Source organism: Brienomyrus brachyistius, unplaced genomic scaffold, assembly GCF_023856365.1.
Source record: "Brienomyrus brachyistius isolate T26 unplaced genomic scaffold, BBRACH_0.4 scaffold33, whole genome shotgun sequence".
Taxonomy (NCBI): domain Eukaryota; kingdom Metazoa; phylum Chordata; class Actinopteri; order Osteoglossiformes; family Mormyridae; genus Brienomyrus; species Brienomyrus brachyistius.
In genome coordinates, this window is record NW_026042308.1 from 565,646 (window position 1) to 586,588 (window position 20,943).

The 20,943-nt window shown below is 42.8% G+C and overlaps 1 protein-coding gene across 1 annotated transcript in view; it reads right to left on the bottom strand.

The window, feature by feature from the left end:
- The window catches only part of LOC125721467 (NACHT, LRR and PYD domains-containing protein 12-like), a 247,462-nt gene that overhangs the window by 44,570 nt on the left and 181,949 nt on the right, over positions 1 to 20,943 (bottom strand). The gene's annotated exons all lie outside the window — the stretch shown is intronic.

A 20,943-nucleotide genomic window follows, 5' to 3' on the forward strand; every position in this document is an offset into this window, starting at 1 on the left:
GCAAACATACAGGACAGGTTTCACAAATGCCCCACGATCTGCAAACAAACCAGGTGTAATTTATAAATAACGAGCACGTGCACATCATGCTGTACAAATACAAAACATACGTCTCACACAAACTTAATGCGCTTTGAAAATACAAAACACTGCTGTCAAAATGCGTTTTGCTAATACACATGCAGCTAGCAAAAACAAAAAGAAGGTCTTCCACATATATAAATACAGAATAAAAGCAATAATAAACATTTGATCATTGTTATTGGTCATTGGTTTAACGAATACAACACATTTTTTATAAGTACAGAGCAACGCAAAACATTTGTGGATAACTGTTATTCCGCGTTTTTTAATCTAAGTGGATCAACAGCTTCTCTCAGTGCTGTCAGTTCGTCATGGTTTAGGGGCGTCACCTGTGACAGGAATTGTGATTCCATGGTGTAGGTGTTCAAGCAAGCCGTAATCTTCCCGGTCAAGACGTGAAAGGTATAAGTCCTAAAAAGATACTGGTTTTCAATTCATTGTACATTTAATGCTTATAACATTAAAAGCATTTTATTCATTCATGACCCAAACTGCTTAATCCCTACTGGGGTCGCAGGGACTGGAGCCTATCCTGGGGACGACGGGCACATGGAGGGGACAAACCCTGGGCAGGGGCCAACACACCGCAGGTCACACACACACACACACTCACACACACACACACACAATCACACTTTTCATGTGAGACGTATGTTTTGTATTTGTACAGCATGATGTGCATGTTTGGGGAATGCTCGTTATTTCTAAATTACACCCGGTTTGTTTGCAGATCGTGGGGCATTTGTGAAATGTGTTCTGTGTATTTGCAATGTATTGGTACAGTAGGGTGTTTAGTTGAATGGAGACAGAATTCAGTGCATGCTGATGATATTCATTCACATGAATGATTTCCCCCTGCTTATGGAAGCTGGCATAAGTGTCAACTGCCAGCAGCTCCTTTCCAGATCGGTATGTAAACCATACTTTTGCATTTTCACAAACATTCTTTCGACTAAAATTCTTTTTGGTGATAAATGTTCAAAGTGTTTAATGTGATCAAAGGTTTCATGCTATACTGTTTAGTTTAATCTCCATTCAGAAGTTTTACAATGTGTCCTTCTAAAAAGAGAAAAACTGACAACGTAATGGAAACACTTCTCACACTCAGATTTCTAGTTATTTCTGCAAATTCACATTCTTAGTAGCTTTTAACAGTGGAACAAATAATGAATCGACTGGAAGGTTTCTTAGGAACAGTTTGAACTTCACAGCAATCTTTTTATCCATCCATCAATCACCGTAACCGCTTAATCCCACCTGGGGTCGCGGGGGGGACCGGTGCCTATTCCGGGAACAATGGGCAGAGGCAGAAACCAACCCTGGGCAGCCGCCAACACACCGCAGGGAATCTTTGCATGCATATTATACAAAATATTGACTGTTAATAAACAGCCATCCACTTCCTTATCCATTTTCGCTATTCACTTCCGCATGCACTGCACATCTATCTCTCACACAGAGGCCTGGTGCATTTCAGGTATCACAGATAGTGACGCAAAAAAAAAAGTAAAGTAACATTTCTTTTTCCTTAATCAAATAAATCAATCATCAACTACAACACAAAGTACAATCTAAGCAGCTTACTCAACCACACAAAAAGCCACCATCCGAAAAGAAAGACAAATGAGCATGAAATAAATACATTGCTAAATTAAATAATTCTTTTATTATAAGTCTTTTATTAAAAAGATAAAAATAATTAAAGTTCATATATCTTATACTGTGAATATACACTGCTCCGAAAAACTAAAGAAACACTTTGAAAACACATCAGATATCAGTGGTGAAAAAAATTATGCTGGATATCTGTACTGATGTAGACTGGGTAATGTGTTAGGAAGGAAAGGATGCCACATCGTTTGATGGAAATGAAATTATCAACCTACAGAGGGCTGAATTCAAAGACACCCCAAAAATTAAGTTGATAAAAAAATAAAGTGAAAAATGATGTGGCAGGCTAGTCCATTTTGCTGAAATTTCATTGCAGCAACTCAAAATCATACTCAGATTAGTTTGTATGGTCCCCACATGACCATGATATCTAATGGCACTGTTACGATCCTCAGTCTAGGGTTGAGGACCAACAGAAAGGTAAAGGGAAAGGAGAGGGGAAAACGAGACAACCAGAGGATGGGAAAAGGGAACACGGGAAACAAAGGGATCTTTTTTTGTATTTTTTTCTATTTATTCACAACACTTTTACAAACAGTAGGTACAACAGACTTCAGGAGTGACACGGCCAAAACAATAAACAAAACAGCAGTAACGAACACGTCCCAAACTAAGCTAATTCTAAACGAAATGAAAACAGGAAAACAAAATGACAAATTAAATCTGACTCGCTCACCAAAACAACTGTGAACCACACGAATGCATAAACAAAACAGCAGTCACTCCCTATGCACCTAACAGACACGAACATACAGGAGACACAAAAACCGAAACACAGTATCCAAAGGGGCGAGGCACAGAGAGTAGTCAGGAGGACAGCGAGAGATCAAAACCAGAAGACAATCAAACCAACGGCAAAGGTACAGAAAGGGCAAAGCGAAAGTCAAAAACCAAGAAACCAAAAATCGGTCATACACGAGCAATCAAAACGCAATCAAACCAATCAACAAGCCGACAATGAGCAGAGCTCGAGCTGGATGTGTTCAGCAGGCTTTATCCTCGACTGGAACACAGGGCCAGGATCAGAGGTCAGAGGGCGGAAGGGGCGTGGCCGGAAGCTGGAAGGCGGGTTGAAGCTGCAATTAGCGAGTGGAGCTTGGGGCAGAAGACTGAGGTGTCCTGTAGACATATCAAAAACTCTTAAGGCACATAACACCCCCCCACACAAGAGTGAACCCATGGGGTCCACTAACATACACAGACTCCAAATCACTCACATAATAAACAAAAGAAAACAAACAGACCATGTCAAATAATCAAAGGAGTTAGGATCTCGAAAGGGCGTCGGCTACTAGATTGCTGGCACCTTTCTTATGCCCAATTTCCAAATTGAAAGCCTGTACAATCAGCACCCACCGCATGGCGCTGGTTCGTGTTACACATACAGGACAGGAAAACTGAAGGATTATGGTGAGTGTATACAATCACCGGATTAGCACAATCTCCCACATAAACCTCAAAATGTTGTAAGGCCATAAGAAGAGCTAGGGCCTCCTTTTCAATTGTGCTATATGCTAGCTGGTGTTTCACAAATTTTTTTGAAAAATAACACACAGGATGGTCCAAACCATGAACGTCGTCTTGGAGGAGAACAGCACCGGCAACTAAACCGCTAACATCCACTTCTAATTTAAACAGACGAGAAAAATCGGGAGCAGCTAAGACAGGTGAGCTACTAAGTAACATTTTTATTGAATCAAATGCGGTTTGACAGGGTGGGGACCAGACAAACGGTACATCTTTTCGAAGTAACTGAGTCAGTGGGATCACAACATCAGCGAAATTATGACAGAAACATCGATAATATCCAGCCATCCCCAAGAACCTCTTCAATTCACGTGGTGTTTGCGGGATGGGGAATGACCAGATAGCCTGGAATTTGGCATCCAGTGGCCTAACCACACCATGTCCCACTAGTTTACCCAAGTAACTCACAGTACCCTGTCCAAAATCACATTTTTCCAAATTTAAAACTAACGAAGCATCCTGTAAATGAGTAAAAACTAATTCTAGGGACTCCATATGATGTTCCCATCCCATGAATCAGATTAAATGACAACGTCATCTAAATACACCTAATAACATGGGACATCACCCAGCACTTTCTGCATGAGCCGCTGAAAAGTGGCCAGGGCATTACGTAACCCAAAGGGCATAACAGTGTACTGAAGGAACACATCAGGGGTCACAAAAGCGGAAATTTCGGAAGCTCGAGGGGTGAGAGGAACCTGCCAATAACCTTTTAATAAATCTAACTTTGTCACATATTTGGCAGACCCGATATGATCTACACAATCTTCTATGCGTGGAAAGGCATCCGGCTTGGTAACCGCTTTTACTTTTCGGTAATCCGTGCAAAACCAGGATGTTCCATCAGGCTTAGGGACAAGAAAACACGGGGAACTCCAGTAGGCCGTAAGGTGAAGCAGCTTTTCGTTTCATTCCGTTCCCATATATGGGGCACTACATTCTTTTTATTCCAATAAAAGGATCAATTGGTATAGAATGAAAAAATAAAAGTTCTCCATGTGTAATCCAGCAGTTATTTTTTTACAAGTGTATAAAGTTGGCAATAGTCCCATCCTCGCGTATTTTTTAAAGGTGAGAGATGCGGCTTCGCGTCACGTGCTTGCCGCTAGACCAATGAGATGGCATAACGTCGGAACGACATGTAAACATGGTCTAAGATGGCGGCGCCCTTGTCGTCACTATCGAGTAGCGAAGAGGATGAAATTATTGTCAGACCTCCACCAAAAGTCAGTAAAAGGGTTTATAAACAATGCTATATGCATCTCACGTGCATAAAAAAAGAAGAAGCGAAGGATTTTACACGCACACGGTGGGATACATTTAGAAACTGCATCAAACGGTGGCTTGACTTACAGGGTGAGAGTCAGAAAATAGCAGAAACATACAAACATTGTCTAGAAATCGAGTTTGACCGTGTGCCCGAAGACGCAGGGTTTCACTCCACTTGCTACCGGCGTTTTATTGACAAAAAGCGCTTGGATGCGGCCGAGAAACGAGTTTCACGGTGCCCTGAAGCTGGTGATGATCATAACACAGACCAGTCTGTGTCATCGGGAAATAGTATTTCGTCAACGTATTGCCCAACAAAAAAACTTAGGTCCAGTACCGGACTGCCGATAGCTTGTTTGGGTCCTGTACTTCCTGCTTTGTGCATAATTTGCAAGAAAACGGACAAGTACATCACTGTGGCAGGCAAACGCCAGAAGGACAATCTTTCACAAGCGGAGACGCTGTCGGCAGGTATAAAGCACACGTTTGAACTTAAAGTTATATGTCATATACTGAGAACCATAACTAACTTTCAAATACATCAATATTTACATTACATGTACATTATAATGTTTATAGTGCAGTCAGTTTTTGCATACACATATGCATGAACAGTGAGAACTGTTATGTTTTTTTTAAATACATATTTATTACAGGCCAGTTGCTCAAAGCAGCTGAGATGAAGGAAGACACTAGCATTCTTGTGCATATTAAAGACAAAGACTGTGTGTCTCTGGAAGTACGATATCACAAGTCCTGTTACAGACAGTTCACCAGGTTCTTGACAAAGTCTACTAGATTCCATGCTGAATCCTTTTGACTCACACCAAGATGGCATTGTGTGTCTTAGCTCTGGAATAGTTGCAGCTGAAGAAATTATGATGGATTTGCTCACAGCTTCAGAAAAGGGGGAAAATGCTGTTCAGGAATTTATGGACCAAAGACTGCTATCACCATCAGCTGACGTATTTGCCCCCATCAAAAAACTAAAACTAAAGACATTCAGTGATCAAGCCAAGACAAAGAAGAAATCTGCAGCAGGCAAGGAAGTAATTCTACGTGCAGACAAGAAGCTTTTCCCCAGACTGCTCGTCATAGGTCAAAGAAGAAAGATAGACTTGAGGGAAATTCTCTCCTACTCCTTGGGAACTGTGTCATATGCTTTATCAAGTGCTGATGGTTCTCTTGCAAAAACAAACAAATCAGCTCTCATGGATGTTCTGGAAACCAAAGGTGGAGACTGTTTAGTTGACAGAGTACCAGTAAATGGAGCTATACTTTTTGATGGCATGGCAGTCATTCAAGCCATTCAGTCCATACCAAGTACCTTCGGGGAGCTTGCTGACACTATTCTACAGTACTTAGTCAAGCTTGCTCTCAAGCACAACTGTACACGGATAGATTTTGTGATAGACAAGTATCCAGAAATTAGTATTAAAAATGTAGAATGATCACGCAGAGCTGTTGGTGGCACACAACAGGTAAAAATTTATGGACGGGATCAAAAGACACAACACAATGGAAGAAGTTTCTGTCGGATGGGACAAACAAAGAAGCACTGGCAGAATTCCTCTATGTAATGTGGCCACTGCATGGCTGTAACAGAGGATTTACAAACTGTCAGTGATGTTGAAAATCTGAAATGTGATCATAAGGAATGTGACACCAGGTTGTTTTTTCATGCAAAACATGCTGCACAGGAACACCAAACTGTAGTCATCAAGAGCCCTGATACTGATGTGGCAGTGATTGCATTAAGTCTGCAGCCAGATTTACCATGCAGATTGTATTTTTTCACTAGGGTTGGCAACAAAACAAGGATCATTGACTTATGTAAGGTGTCATCAGCTCTCGGCAACAGTGTATGTTTGGCACTTATTGGGATCCATACCTTCTCAGGCTGTGACTCTACAAGTGCCTTTTATGGCAAAGGGAAAAAAAAGTCATTTTCTGTTGCTTGTGAGAAAGAGGAATACTTGACTTGACATTTAGAAATCTGGGTAGCAGTTTTAATTTGGACCAGTCTACCTTTGAAGTGCTTTGCAAATATGTCTGTCACCTATATGGCCAATCATGTGCTAAAAGTCTGAACGATGCACGATACAAAGCATTCTGCATGGCATCATCAGCTTTGCCGGAACGATCCATGCCTCCGACAAGTGATGCTTTGTACCAACACTGCAAAAGGGCAAACTACCAAGCAGTCATAATGAGACATTCCCTGAAAGGTAAAATGTGTGCCCCTTCACCTGTTGGCAATGGATGGCACCTCGAGGATGGGGAGTTAACAGTGACGTGGATGACTAGAAATCCAGCCCCTGATAGTGTGTTGCAGGTTGTCCAGTGCAGTTGCAAGTAAGGCAAATGTGAGACTGGAAGATGCTCCTGTATGTCTGCAAATCTGTCCTGTACAGATTTATGCCGCTGTCTCAATTGTACAAATGTTTTCCAGGAAACAGAGGAAAGAGCTACATGTGAAGATGGTTCTGATGATAGTGATAAGGATAGTAGTGATGAGTAAAGGTGATCTGTGTCACAGGTTACTTGGATTTGAGCTGTAATGAAGCTGCTGTAAAATGTTTAATATTTGTCGTTATTGAAAAATTAGTGCAGCAGTCCAGCATTTCAAGTCATTTTAGCCAACTTGGACCAAAAACTGTTTTTATCTTTAATTTTGTGTGATTCCTAAGTGCCTACTGAACATTTTAATGAATAAAACATAACAAAAATGTTTAAGTTTCACTTTGTTCTTCAGTTTTATTTGGTGCCAATCGGTGAAGTTGAAGTGCGTTATAAAAAAAAATTGCATTATTTCGTGGTCTTCCTTCAAAATTGAGTTGATTAATGCACCAATACTTGTCTCAGATATGTAGCTACATGTATAAATGTGGATTTGACATATATTTTGTTTTGATTAAATGCGTATTAATAAAGTTACAGGCCAAACTAGCAGCATGAGATTTTCGTTTTTTGTAAATTCCTAATTATACACATTTTTGCATCCTGACAAAAAACTGCAGTATTTTTTGTGGAGAACTTTTAACATAGAAGCCATAAGACTGTTGTCTATCCAGAAATTCATTAAAAAAGTAGTGCCCAGACGTGGGAACGAAAAGTGATTTCTAGCCACTTTTTCTAGGTTCACCTTATGGCCTATTCAAATCACCTACAACCTTTGCACTCCACTGAATCTTTAACATCTTCTCTCCTGCCGCTGCCTGCATGCCTTCACGCACCGTCGGCACCCAAACCACCTGCTTTACTCGCTGCCTCATTTCTCCCAGATCCAGCATGGACCGATTAAAAGCCACCACTATGTGGGGCTCCGTGTCTGGTATATTGTACCATTCTCGCACTATTCCTGTTTTCCGTATCGGAATGGCTACTCCCTCAGGGCCTAATATTATCCCGTCTGTTATCATGCACATCCTTTCTTTCTCCCGGCCGGGCAGAGACTCTATCAGCTGATCCCACTCACCCTTTACTTCAGGATCACTGAATTTTCCCCATCGCAGCAAACAAATATGTTTGTCCTGTGTCCAATTTAACCTATTGCTATATTGTTCCTGTATAAATGGACCCCACTGTTCTAAAATTTCCCAAATTTTTCCAGTAACATCTTCAATCCCATATAAACTATACTGCCCTCTATGGAACAACAAATTTCATCGCATAAGGCTGTACTGTCCACTGAGAACCTCTACACCCCCCTCTGTACATTTTATGTCTATCTGCAGCTGACACAAAGCATCTCTGCCTAACAAATTCACTGGGGTGTGCTCTGATATTAGTATGGGCATATTTACATTTTTGTCCCCTATCTTAATCTCCACTGGAGCAGATTTACAAATATGCTGCACTTGTCCCGAGAATCCTATGGTCCTGATCTTCTCAGCGGACCGGGGGATATGACTGGCGTCTTTTAGTCCTACACAAGTGTAGGTGGCTCCAGTGTCTATCATCATTGGAATTACTTTGCCATTTATTTGAACCTGCAGCATCGGCTCAGCCTCAGACCCCTTACTCAACATTGGCATCTGAGGTCCCCCTTTAGGATTCTCTGGGCACCCCTAGAATAAACGTCCCTGGGCCCACGGGTTGATCGGACCCTGTGGTCTGTTATTCTGCAACTGCAGATTGCCACCCCTGCCTCTATTTGGCATTGGACCTACAGAGCCTCCTGGGTTAACCGGGCCCGTAGGGCGTCTTGGGCTCACCCCCTGAAAGGGTGGATTTGGGCAGACTCTAGAGGTGTGTCCGGGCTGGTTACAGTTCCAGCACACCAGCTGAAGTGGCCTGTTCCCCAGTCTTCCCATAGACTGGGATTGTCTAATTTGTGGGAAACCAGGTGCTCTCTGATCACCCCCCCACCTATCATATCTATTCTCTCTATTCCAATCAGGGACCGAAGGCCAATTAGTGTTCTGAGGGGCCCCAGCGACAGGAGACTGTCGGCTGTCCACAGGCTGCCCCCGGGGGCTGGGGTCCGGAGAGACCACTGGTGCCTGGACTTTTTTCTTTTTAGCGGTCAGCTCCTCCAGCTGCATCTGATTCAGTTTCTTTGTCAGCTCCCTCTCACGCTCTTTAGCAGAGTCCTCCTCCTCTCTGTACAAGTCAATAGCGTGAATCAGCTGCTCACGGTACTGCTCCTCAGGCATAGTAATAAGTCCCACAACTTGCCTTAGCCTGCTTCTCACTGGCTTCACTACGATCCCTGAAGTCAACGAAATTTCTCGGACGCACCTCGGGTGGACCCCCCCCCCCTCACTCCCCACACAAGCTGCCCGCCCCCTCATCAGCGCCAATCAACACCTATTGTTTTGCAAATGAAAGCGGAGTTTCACGGTTTCAGCTTCGGGTCTGCACAGAAACGTTTCCTAACAGTGTGGTCTGAGGAATCGTAAAATACATGCGTTAATATATCCTAATTTGAAACACAGTTCAATCCCCATTTCTCTTGATTCGGCAATTTCAGTTTCCCGAAAGTATTTGATAGAATAAATACATGCATTTGCTTACTGCCTGTAGCAATCGGTGTTAATCTGATTTTCAGTTTTAAAGTTCGATCAGGGCTAAATGACAAATTAATTAATGTATGTCATTAAAATTACCCTGGCATGATATTGGCATTATAAATGTACCGACAGACAAAGCATTTTTATAGGTAATGAAGAAAAACCTGCAACTTGCAATGTGCAAAGACCGTAATCCCCGTAAGAAGTCCAAGCACACAAAAGACTGCTGATTACTATGTCCATTTGTTATGAGAGAGCACAATGCGCTTTGAATGTAAACACTGACGTCGCTACTTGCGAAAAAGATCGCGCAGTTATCAGCGCACAAAAGACTGTAAATTACTCCGGACGTGTGTGCATTTGTGCGTGGGATTATGATCATGGACCAGAAGGTGCGTGCGTACACGGTGCGTGCAGGAACACGCCGGTGGCCAGTTGTCGTGTTCTACAACATCCTTGACCTGGCAGCGATGAACGCCCACATTCTGTACAAGGCATGTACAGGATCCACAGAGAAAAGATGAGTGTTCATGGCCCACCTTGCAGAGGAACTTTGGCGTCGATTTATGCAAGAAAAAGAGATTGAAAAAGAAATGAAGACACAGCTTAGACAAGCTTCTGTTCCTCAGCTTGCCACTGGAAAGAGGACTCAGTGTCAGGTGCTCCTTCACTGTAATAGGAACCACATGTAGGAATTATTAGCTCAGGTAAATTTTTATATCTCCACCAATATGTTTTTAAATTAATTAACTTTTAATTAATTATTATTTAATGCTGATTATTAACCAATTGTTATGCCAAATGGTCGGCTCCTCCAAACTCAATTGCGAATCCCTGATATCTGTTAATGTGAGACTTAAATGGGATTCACTAGTTACCAGTATCGCTTAATAACCTGGGTTAGTAGGCTCGTCCAGCGAGCTGCGTCACCAGGTAAAGTAAACGATCGGTAGCGAAGCTCCCCTCACGGCCGATGAGAGAGAGTCTCGCGATATTTCAGGCGAGTTTAGAGGTTTCAGAGCGTAGTAGCCAGATCGCACAGAGGCAGGGACTATTGTGAGCACTCAATGACGGAGGCTGAAGTTGTGTAAAAGACATGCATTTATTCCTACAACTAACATAAGACAGACATTACACCTAACAAACAATAAACATGAAATAACGGAATAGACACAAACGATGTAATCATGAAAATGCAATAACCAGATTTTAAAGGAGTAACCTAAAAAGGGGAAAACTGTTCTGCACAGCAAGCAGTTTGTGGAAATATGAACCTAAAGGAATATAGCAGGTGAATAGGACAGTTTATGTTATTAGAAATGAAAGGAAGTTGGTTTACTTGGATGCAGGAAAGGGGGAGGTCTTTGCAGTTGGTTGCAGTGGCTGATGAGCTGATGGGTGATGGCTCTCAGGGAGGCGCGGTGTTTGCAGCGGTTGTTGGAGTGGAGCCCCTCTGATTCTCTCTCCTGGTGAAGCTTGGGCTGAGTTTCAGTTCTTTGTCCAGTTGGGTCTTCACTGATAGGCTTCAGGAGGGCTGCTTGTGGGCTTCTCTTCTCCTGGGCTGATGGTCTTTGTTTCCTCTCCTCCGCTCTCCTCCGCTCCGCTGATGTTCTACACCTTTCTCTCTCCTTTTCTCCGCTGCTTTGTTCTGAGGTGCCAGGTTTTATAGCATAAGGTTCGTGATTAGGAGTGACCAGGAATTCGAGTCCTGGACCAATGGCTGACCATCCATTTGACGGGCTTCGGAAGGGGGTCGGTATCAGTCTTTTTGGGATTTATGACCAGACTGACTTCTCTGGTAATGGTGATTTTCATTAGGCTGGTGTAACTTTTGATATGTCCACTTTTGTGGTAACCACAGATTTGGAAACTGGAGTGATTTTCCTTCGGTTTGATACCAAACATGCCGTACCAGCCTAGCGGTTCACACCAAATACCATCTGTGATGATTAATTAATGATAACATAATAGCATAATATAAGTAATGTTCTATTACTCACACCAGTATGGGGTATATATGGTATACAGTATAGGTTACACCTCAACAGATGTATACCCTTTATGCAGACATTATATGACATTCTCTTGTCATCAGCACATCTTACCCTTGGATAGGCATGGTAGAATACAAAGATCAGATAAGGGCTGCCGAGGAATGTGGCAAAGCAAAAGGGGGGGGGGGAAGGTTTGTCAGACAAAGGAAAAGAATCTTCAAAAGTTAGGGCACACTAAGATCCCTGGTTAGACTATTCAATTTCCAAGATTATTCTGGTATAACATATATGCAGTGGTAGCTATACCTATCTATTTATTCAAATTTATACAAGTGTTTAGGTGTGAGGGGTAAAATAATTGATACTCTGTGAACATGGTTATAAGGGTGGCACACAAGACTAAGACTGTCTAAGGACACACACACAAACATGACTTGCATATTGAGACATAAGCATCATACTACACAGGGTATACAAAACCAAACTTAACAGAAACTTTCTGTGGGGTGCTGGGTGAGTGGTATGTAAGGCAGGATGTCGGGTGATGGGGTTGTGTGCCAAGTCGAGGGGCCCCTGTCCCTGGGGATCCACTCTGCTATCTGTAGGTCGTTAAAACTTTGAGCAATAAAAGTTGGAGTGCTGGCCTCCCTTGTTATCTGTGTGTGTGTGTGTGTGTGGGGTCACAAACCCCCCTTTGGGGCCTAGGTCAATGTGTGCCTTCTCGTACCAGGGTAGGCCTTGTCTCAGGCCACCTGGAATTTAAGCTTTGTGATATGTGCATGTGTGATCCTACACACAGTACAGAGAGATGTGTGCAGTGTGACAGGTACACCTGTCGCAAGTGTAGGAAGGAGGGTCCTTGGGTGTGTGACGACTGTTAGTGGATAGAAAAGGTTTTGTATCTTTAGTGTATGTGCTTATTTTGTATAATAAATGTGTTTTTCCACTTGAATGACACGGACTCTCTCTCTCTATCATACACACACATGCTCTTTATCTTTATACCATCTGATACTTGAAATTTACACGTTCTTTGTCAATATTCCTGCAGCTTGTACTCATGAATCAATGATGCAACTTTTTCCCATGTGGCACATGAAGTGTTTACATCAGAAGTGCACATGCGTGCACATGTATGACATGTTATTTCATCATACATTTACACATATAGTTGTAGACAAAGAACATACATCAAAATATATGTATTTGCTATATCAAAATATATTTGTGTAATTGACACCATGGTTACCGTAGTAGATTTGGGGGTTCCACTGTATTTCAAATTATTATGTATCAAAGCATGTGAATCCTTACAACACATCACTAGATAAACTCTTTAGTGCAGACCTGAGTTGAAGAAGTGACTTCAGGCTGGGGGATGACTTCAGCTGAGTGACTGTGATTCATTTGCAAAACCAAAGGTGTTAATGGTGCTGGAGAGGGGGCGGGCAGCTTGTGAGGGGAGTAAGGAGGGGGGCTCCTTGTGAGAAGAGCCTCATTTTTCCAGGAATTCTAGTGTTAGGGAGCGCGTCCTGCAGTGCCCTCCGGTACAGACCTCTGAATGCCGGATTCTGCAGGTCCTGCTCTGTCTCAGTGCGCCACCGTTTTTCTTGAGCTTGCAGATAGGCAGCTGGGCTCTCCCCTCCTTTATGGGCTCCACCTTCATTTCAACCACACTCAGCCGTGGAGGAAACATTAATCGCAGCTGGTGCCAGAGGTTAGGGACATGCATCATTCACAGGAGTCCCTGTCGCCGCTGCCAGGCCACTGCTTCCCAGCAGTCTCTCCATTGCATCCACCCCCAAAGCGCGAGCCATAACCACCTTTATGTCACCTATCGCCAGGAGCCGACCCAGAGTTTCCTCCTCTAATGCTTTTATCCACTTTCCGGCCCCTTCTGCCAGAACTGGGAGTCTGAGAAGCAGGCCCTCCAGATCCTGTCCAGCCCACGGCACATACTGTGTCTGTGCTCCTTTCACCATTAACCGAAGCATCGGAGTGTACCTGGTGGGGGGCCTTACAGCCCTCCTGCTTCTCACTACTCTATCCTCTACTCCTTCCTCACTTTCTGTTTCTGTCTCCTTCTCCTGAAACTGACTCCATCCTTTAGATGGAGGGTTAGGGGTGTCCAGCAGGTGCATCAGCCCTTCTGCATCACTACCACTTACTCCGTACCCCACCTTTTTAGCACTTCCCTTTTCCTCAGATCCACATGCCTGGCCTTCTGTTATTAGCTCACTCCCTCGCAGTCCTTCCTCCACAGCCTGCCGCAGCAATGCACTCACTTCCCTGTATCCATCTAAACAACTTGCTGTTCCTTTCTGCTCCCTGCCTGCTTCATCCTTCTGTGTCACCTCACCTTTGAATTCTACCTTCCCCTCTATTACTGGAAACTGACCCTTGTATGAAGGAGGTGGGGCTTCCACTAACGGGCACTGACTTTGATAAGACGGTGGCCATATTTCTTCCTGCCTCATCTCTTCTTTCTCACTTAATGCCTTTCTCATTGCTTTCTGGTCCCTTCTCCAGGTCTCTCCCTTTACTTTAAACAACCTCAGAACCTCCAGTTCCTTACGCCTTTTCTTTTTACGCCTTTCTGTGTTCTTATTAGCCTTATGATACTTTATCAGAGTCTCCATCTCCCCACACACTGCTACATCCCATGTGCCCCCTTTAGGCCACTTAGTTACCAGGGCCTTTGTTCTATTCTCCCACTTTTTAGACATCTTTTCTATCTTTGTTTTAAGCAGGGGGTGCTCCCTCCCCAGCTGCTGTACTGGTGTGTCTGCTGCCTTTACTGGGCCCTTCATTTTACTGTTTTCCTCCACTCTACTGTCACTTGGGCTGTTTTCCTGTCTGGTATAAAAATTAGCAAATTTCCTCACAGCCAACCCGTGTTCTATTGTTTTCCTTTCTTTTCCTTAATAAGAATTCTCTCCCTGACTGAACCTACTTCACCTTAAAGTGTCACTGACTCTAAATTATTTTCTACTTACTCCTAACGTTGCACTCAATTATCTACGGGCACATATACCAAAGCTTCCCTTGTGCTAGATCCTCAAAAACTTCCCTTCTCTCTTTTTTATCAGCCTGATTTACGTTTGTCTGTCCACCGTGCACACGAGCCTCCTCACACTTTCTCTGTTAAACTCCCTAATTCCATGGAAAGTCACAAAACCCCTTGTCTATGACCTGTTGTTCTCTCACAAAGATATGCTTTAATAACCTTTATCTCTAAACTTAGTCTCTATAGTCCATAGAATCTTCTAATCACATTTTTTTCAAAAACATTATTTTAAGATTTGTCAAAATTCTAAATTCACCTACCTGCACTTCCACTACTATAAATGATTTTCTCTAAAAATGCACAAATGCTCTATCCAGTTCCCCTGCTAGATTGATCCCTTTTTAATTTTAGTGTTTTTACCTCTGGGGTACTTATTTCTGCTTTATGCACCTTAACACTCAACTTATCCGTCAAAAATCTATGTGCTTTTCCTCTGGTTCAACCCAAAATTGCATATATGACCATTTTCCCCACTTCTGCATAACAAAACCAGAATAATCCAACAGACCTTTAAAATCCCCACAACTTCTAATGCTTAGGCTCTCTCTGGCCTTATTACTTTACCAATATTTTTAATTGCAACACAACATAACCTTTGCTTAAAACAATTCATTTGCAACTTAACAATATCTTTGCATCATGACATAACAGCACTTTTCCCCCACAACTTGAAACACACGGGCCCCTCCCTTAGGGCAACCCAACCTTTACTTTATCAGAACAGGGAGACCCCCCCCTCTTAGGGCGATGTCTCCGACTGGCGCTAATCCAAGAACCTGCAGCACAAACACTGGCCCTCTCTCAGGGCAATACCTTTAAATCACTATTAAACCTTCAAAGCCTCTACGCCTCGAAGCAGTATCCCAAGCCCTCAGGGTAAACAGTCCCCTTCTTTAAGGCGCTTATCTCTGAGGGAACATCCACACGTGACCCTTCCTTTAGGGATTTCTCTCACATCACACACACACTGGGCCCACTGGACACTGCACAAACAGCTCTCTTATCTTTAGTTCTTTTAATCGGTGAGTGCCCTTACCGGGAGGCTCTGCCTGGCGGCGTATGTCCCCGAGACACCCCCGTCTCCATCTGCCTATTCTCCCTGATCCGTCTCCGTTCAATCAAGAAGGTGCTTCAAGCCTTAGAGCCTCAGTTTTCATATTTACTGTAAGTACAAAGTACAATGTCTCCTGTTCTGTGTTCCGAGTGCAATATGTTTAGCTATTCTTCTCCAGTCATTAGCGGGACTTATACTGTACATGTGAGAAGTGTCAGTTAGTCGCTAGGCTGACGGAGAAGATTGTAGTGTTAGAGGGACGTATCCGGACGTTACATAACATTCAGGAGAATGAGAGTTTTATCGACTCGGTGATAGCGGCTCCGGATATGTCTGCGATAACTGGTCAGTCTCCCCCGCTCCGGCAGCAGAGCCTTCGCTGCAAGGCGAGTGGGTGACGACCCGGCGGTATAGCCGTAAATCCAAACCGAACTCACACCGGTGCCATTCGCCTATTCGCGTTTCCAACAGGTTCTCCCCACTCAGTGAAACTCCCGCTGAGACACCTGTTGAAAGTGCTCTAGTAATTGGTGATTCTATTCTAAGAAACGCGACTCCAGCGACCATTGTAAGTTGTCTCCCAGGTGCCAGAGTGACTGACATCTCGGCAAAGTTAAAAGTGCTGGCAAAAAGTAAAAGTAAATACTCTCAGATTGTTATCCACGTCGGCACTAATGATGTCCGATTGAGGCATTAAGCCTTCCGAAGAAGATGTGTAACGCACTCTGGCCCCATCCCTGCTAGGCGTGGCGATGAAATGTACAGCAGATTATCGTCACTACATCGCTGGCTGTCAGAATGGTGTGTTATACAGACAACTGGCGGATGTTCTGGGGTAGGCCTGGGCTTTTGAAGCAGGACGGTATTCACCCGTCGCGGGCTGGTGCCGATCTCCTGTCCAAAAGCATAGCTCATAGTCTCCAGGCAAATCGCTGACTAGCCAGAGCCAAGTCCAGGCGTCAGGCAACCCGGCATAACCGACCGCCTGCTAGTCGCTTAGAGTCGTCACCTAGGGTTCATTTTATTGGTGTCTGTTACCTGTGTCTTTAATCATGGAAGACTATTCCACCGTAGAGTGTGCCATAATAACGTAATAAAAATCACAATGAATCCATTACTAGAAAACAGTTGTGATGCAATATTTAAACTTAAACTTGAACTTCTGAATATAAGATCACTGGTGTCACGATCGCTGGGTAAACGGGTGATCGCACAGACAGGCAGACAGGCAAGGAGGAAGCAGGTAGCCGTAAGTCGGGGTAAACGGGGTTTATTCGGGGAATTAGGCTACGAGCAGAACAGAACATCGACAAACATCAATGACAGACTAGGAACTAAGGCAAGACACGGACTGAAATAGACAGGACTGGGCGAAAATAATCGGACACAGCTGGGTACAAGGGGGAAGCACACGTGGATAATCAGGGGGCGTGGCACACACGAGGATCGTACGAGCTAGGCATGGCAACTGACTCCTAAAGCACTATTAATAAATGAAATAATTACTGATTTTAGTCTTGGTGCCCAATGCCTTACTGAGACCTGGCTTAAACCGGATGAATTCATTGCACTAAATGAATCTACTCCAGTGGAATACAGTTATAAGCATAACCCTCGACCAAATCGCAAAGGTGGTGGGGTTGCTGAAATTTTTCAGTCCAACTTAGGAGTGTCTGAGAAATGCGGTTTGAGTTTCAGTACATTTGAAACTCTTGTTCTTAGCCTTGCTGGCTCATCTCTTTCTAGTTCTGTTTGCTGATTTTTTAACAAACCTGGTGGTCAGTACTGATAAAGCCGTTATTGTGGGTGATTTTAACATTCATATGGAGAAAGATAGTGATCCTTTAACAACAACGTTTTCTGCCATCCTAGACTCTGTAGGTGTTTGTCAGAATGTAGTCGGCCTACTCATGCCTGTAACCACACCCTGGATTTGATTCTTAGCCATGGTGTCCTGGTGGATCACATATCTATTATACCTCAGAATCCTCTGCTTTCAGATCATTACTTGTTCACATTTGAAATCCAGTATAGCCTCCTGTTGACCACCACTCCAAAGTATAGAATCAGACGTTCTATTACCGCACTAACTACAACAACATTTATGGAACAACTTCCACAGTCCTTCAGCCTTACATCTGAAGCCCCGTGTGAAAATGAACTTGAACGGGTAACTGTGCACATGGAGAAATCGCTTCGCAGCACCTAGATCTTGTAGCTCCACTTAAGAAGATAAAGCATAGAGATAAGAAACCTGCCCCCTGGTGCTCAGATCATACGCGTAACTTAAACAGGCTTCATGCAAGCTAGAGCGCAAATGAGGCTCAACTAAACTAGAAGTTTTCAAATCTGCCTGGAAAGAGAGCCTCTCTAAATACAGACAAGCACTAGTGACTGTGAGATCTGTGCATCGCTCCAGATTAATAGACATGAACAAAACCAATCCTAAATTCCTATTTGGCTAGGATAACACACACTGAAAAAAAGAACTTCTACATTGTAAAATTAAGATTCAGTGGGAACTAGAATTTCTGAAGTAAAATTTTGAATATTTACACATTTTATTCACTTAGTAAGTGAACTGTATGCAAATAATAAGCTTTACTATATATTTTTTCGTACTGTTTAATTATTTAATTGTCACTGTAAATAAACACAGAAATACTAAGTAAATTGTAATTTAAAAATTAATACCGCATTTGAATTGGCATATGCGCACTTTTGACATCCAAATACGCATGCGTGGATTCATACGCAGTATGCGTTTTAGATACCCGCGTTTTTATCACAAATCTGAAGTTTGGTGTTCGAATCTGTTGGAAGAAGCAGCGTGCCTGGACTGTCCCCTGCTTAAGTTATTACTGTTTATTTTAGAATAATAATTGTGCCCGTGTGCATTTTGATAGTCCGGTAATTTAGCTCGTGATGATTTTAATATGTGCTGCTAAACATACTGTAATTGCTAGGCTGGTGTATGCCGACTATTAAACACAGTGCGGCCGTTCATGCTTTTGTTAAAACCAATCGGTGCAGCGAGTAGGTCTAACAGTTGGACATAACCTATGCATAAAGTCAACGTTTTAAAACCACGTCGTACTGTAAAGATAACAGTGCAGTCCATCCTGCCGTTATGAATGGCGTCATGAAAATAATTTTCTTTAAATATCCAGCGTGTGGGATTTAAGGGGATTTATCAGAAAACAAATCTAAATTTCATAATTAGAATATACCGTACTGTACAATAACCTGGAATTAAGAACCGTGTGTCTTTTTTAAGTTTAGAATGAGCCTTTCATATCCTCATAACGAGCGAGTCCTGTTACACAAAGTCCACCATGTTCCTACAGCAGTATAAAACAGCTATTGATGGGTTTAAATGAAATGTCTAAGTAAAATTATTTTTGCTAACCTAATATGCCACCTAAAGCACAACTATTTACAGAATACAATTTTCTACTCAGTATTTACTTTATTTTGCTGCTTTTGATATTACATTTAACTTAATTGAGCAGTCAACCAAATGGAAAGCCCCTAATGCAAGTCAAATCAGTCACTTTTATTACTCAATAAGTGTTTTTTTTTTAAATAAATGTTATTAAAATAAAGCATATGGTTTTATCAACAGGAACCAGAACAGCACAGCAGCGGGTTGTTATTGTGTCAAGCCAGGATAGGCTGCAGGATAAGCCAGTGGTGTGTAATTTGATTTGTCCAACGTTCAACATTAGCTTCATTTAGGTACGTATGAATCTATATGTAGATTTGCAGAATATTGTATCGCTTATGTGTTTCCTTATTCTTAACTGCATAACATAGCATATAATTGTGGTTAAATGTTTTGTGGTTTTAATATCACAAATTGTTTTTCATTTACATGGTAGCCCTACTCATTGGACAGGACAGTTGAGGTCTAGGGAGGACAAGTTTCTAGGCACGTGTCATCAGGGAAAAGCAGTAGGCCTCATATTAAAATGATATGGCCATACAAAAACTGCAATTTTAGGACATCAAAGTGTTTAGAGCTATTAAGGCATTATACATTGGAACATTTACATGCTGGTCAGGGAGGGCACTACCCTGTTTGTACACAGACTGTCCTTGTTCATTTAAAAGTTGGGGTGCACTATGCACCCATTTGTCTAGAGATCATACACAGACTGAACAGACAGGGCAGATTGTTTCCTTTTCATGTCATGTATGTAATTCGTGTAGTTTTCACACAGGCATAATATTTTGAACATCTTGGAGCTTATCTGAAAAAGTATGAAACTGTTCATTGTGTTTTTAAAGATTGTGACTACAGTACTAATTTATATTCAACTTTTGCAGGGTTAACGATCTTCCACCACATCCAAGTGGTGAAACTAATGACACACTGGAAATGGAGAGACAGGAGCTTCTTAACGAGGTAAAGAAGAACAACCGTAGGGTGATTCAGCAAAAAATGGCCAAACATTCTCCTATCGAAGGCTTGAGGTTGTGAGTGATAGTCCAGGAGCCGATGACTGCAAAGAGAGATGGCCTGCTTTTTTTGTGAAGCTGAGGTAAATACATTTTTAAATCCTTAAAGTTGTGTAGGCCAGTTACAATTTTAGAATGATATATTATGAACTAGGGGTGGCATGGTGGTACAGTGGTTAGCACTGTTGCCTTACACCTCTGGGACCCAGGTTCGAGTCTCCGCCTGGGTCACATGTGTGTGGAGTTTGCATGTTCTTCCCATGTCGATGTGGGGTTTCTTCCGGGAACTCCGGTTTCCCCCCATAGTCCAAAAACATGCTAATTGGAGTTGCTAAAATTGCTTGCATGTGTGCGTGAATGGTGTGTGAGTGTGCCCTGCGATGGGCTGGCCCCCCATCCTGGGTTGTTCCCTGCCTCGTGCCCATTGCTTCCGGGATAGGCTCCGGACCCCCCGCGACCCAGTAGGATAAGTGGTTTGGAAAATGGATGGATGGATATTATGAACTACCGTTATATAATATATACTGGAAATGTACTTGTTTCCCAGTTACAACTGTAGACCAAATTACTCTTTTGAGCATCATATGTGCACCTTTATGCAGAATTTACCCTTCCTTTACTTCACATCAGACTATTTGGCCTGGTTCCTAATGTGTGTGTGTGAGATTGAGTGAGTGTGTGTGAGAGCGAGTGAGTGTGTGTGAGAGTGAGAGAGTGAGTGTGTGTGAGAGAGAAAGTGATGGGTGTGTATTTGACCTGGTTCTTAATTTTGTACTTTTGAATCTTTTGTCAATTCAG